Source organism: Carya illinoinensis, chromosome 4 (assembly GCF_018687715.1).
Source record: "Carya illinoinensis cultivar Pawnee chromosome 4, C.illinoinensisPawnee_v1, whole genome shotgun sequence".
Taxonomy (NCBI): Eukaryota; Viridiplantae; Streptophyta; class Magnoliopsida; order Fagales; family Juglandaceae; genus Carya; species Carya illinoinensis.
Genome location: NC_056755.1, coordinates 17359274 through 17361530, shown reverse-complemented (window position 1 = coordinate 17361530; position 2257 = coordinate 17359274). Strand labels below are relative to the sequence as shown.

Below are 2257 nucleotides of genomic sequence, written 5' to 3'. Positions count from 1 at the left end.
TTGAAAATAGTCAAGAAAGCTGAAGTAGGTTATTCTATTTAACAATTTGTCTTAAATTGCAAGAGAGAACAAAATCTTGCACTATGCCTAACTTCCAAACAAAAATTTCCAGTTTTTTCTCCTTGACATTATCCTATTCCTACTTCTGTTGCAAACGTCCAAGTGTGATGGCCTCATCACATCATTTGTTAAGCTCATCTCATCATAAACCTACATGGCCAAGTCAAAATTGCATAAATTAGTCAATGATCATTAGTTGGGTATGATTTTGAAAGGTGGATTCACAACAGTCAGCAGATATGGAAAACGATCAAATAAGATCAGCATATAAAGAAAGCATCATTAAAAAATAAAAAATAACGCATGGCTCATGCCTCAATTTGGACCCTATTTACTAAGATCAGCATATAAACAAAATGGTGAATCAAGCCTTAAGGTACACAGGAAAAGAATATGAATAACTTCTACAGGGCTCAAAGTTGCTTGCATGCCACTGCCTATATATATGATCCTGAAGCATCGAACCCATGCCATCAACAAACTCACCTAGTAAATACCCAAAACTCACACTACTCAAACTACTAAATCAACATTCACAGCCCAACCCAGAGACAAAAACTAACATAGCCATGAACATAAATAGAATCCATAATTAATTAACAATTTTAGCACCCAAATATACCTCATCGATCACTCATCTTTTCAGATTCATTAATAATGATGCAAGATGTCACTATGGTTATAATTTATGCATGTTAATACATTTAAATATTAAAAAAGACATCAACATTCATAGAAGCTGAAGTGTCAGACTTTGGCCCCCTAATTCAATATTAAATATGAATCCCATAGAATATGTGACTCTCTTTAGCATTTTCATAAACACCTCATATCCATCTCTGATTTCCATCACAGCATCCATTGTTACATCTACGTTCTCTTTTCTGGTTACATTCCAATAATGTACAACATGGAACTTCCTGATCTATATCCATAACTCCACTTTCTTACATACTTATTATTAGTGCATATTCTTTTGCCAAGATCTGAGTAAACGACTCACAATTATATTAATAAACGCTCGTATTTTGTTGGCTATTCTTCTTTGTATTCTGGCTAATATATAACCGATAATCATAAGACAGGGTGACCAAAGCTAGCTACATAGAATCCCACAAGGATGGCATAACTCATATTATTATGTACTATTCAGCAGGTTAAAACAAATAAACAAAACCAGTCCCAAGAAACAAATAAATGGATTCCGCACTAACATAAACGCAGTCCATCAAAGTAATAGATTTCATGCCTGCCAAATAGACCCAAAACAAACTAGCATTACAAAAAGCATTGACAGAGCTAATCACTACCAGTTTATGGCTATGATATCAGTTCATCATTCTTAAGGTCATTCAAATACAAGTACAAACCAATCTATCCAAATAACAAACTGTGCTAAAACAAAAACAGACCCAAAAATATTCCTCAGGTGAGGATTGATATATACACTGAAAAGGTAAATATATCAAGAGCTTACACCTTTTTTATTTTCACACATAAAAAAAGGGGGGCCAGCTGTTGTGGTCTCGCATGATATTTACAGAAAAATAACCAAGATCGATTCAAACTCAAGAACACTAACGGTTTACATCATCCACACCTTCGGTCAAAGCGAGAGATTGAGAAAGCAAGAGGCCAAGATGCAAACAGAGAGCGAGTCTGAGCGAGGGAGAGGACTGAGAGGACAGTAATAAGAGTGAGAGAGAGCGAGAGGGTTGAGTGTCTGAGCCTAAGCGAGGGAGGGAGAGCACCCAGAGGAAATTAGAGTATATGTAAAACGGTGCCGTTTTGATCATCAAATTCGGGCATTAACCGAATAATTTCGAAACCCAAACAGAAGGCTTCCGATGCTTGCCCGTTTCAATTCAGGTCGGTAAATTCAGAAACTTCGGGTCAGGTCGGGTGATCGGATTATATTTGCAGTCCTCACTGTAGTTGTTACTCCAGAAAGACGAGTAGAAAGACTCTAGAGAGCATTGAGTAATCTCTACTTAATTAATTCAATTTTGTAATAGAAAATAACTAACAATAAATAGACAATTTTTTATTGTGCATGTTTGAATATCTCAATCGCATGGTTGATTATATATGATATCGTACCTTCATATAATAATAAGTTGGTTTCTAATGCAACCTCGAAGGGTTAGCTCGAATGGTTAGCTCGAATGGTAGAAGTCTTGGATTTAGGGATATGTTT

The 2257-nt window shown here is 35.8% G+C and overlaps 1 long non-coding RNA gene across 2 annotated transcripts; it reads right to left on the bottom strand.

The window, feature by feature from the left end:
- LOC122307971 lies at positions 1–1985 on the bottom strand. Of its 2 annotated transcripts, none has more exons than XR_006241874.1 (2): positions 1540–1985; positions 1–210 (listed from the first exon to the last, which is right to left on the bottom strand). It is a non-coding gene; the product is annotated as an uncharacterized LOC122307971 (long non-coding RNA). The 2 variants fall into 2 exon arrangements; XR_006241873.1 differs by having other exon boundaries at positions 1661–1985.
- Positions 1986–2257: the final 272 nt, after the last annotated feature.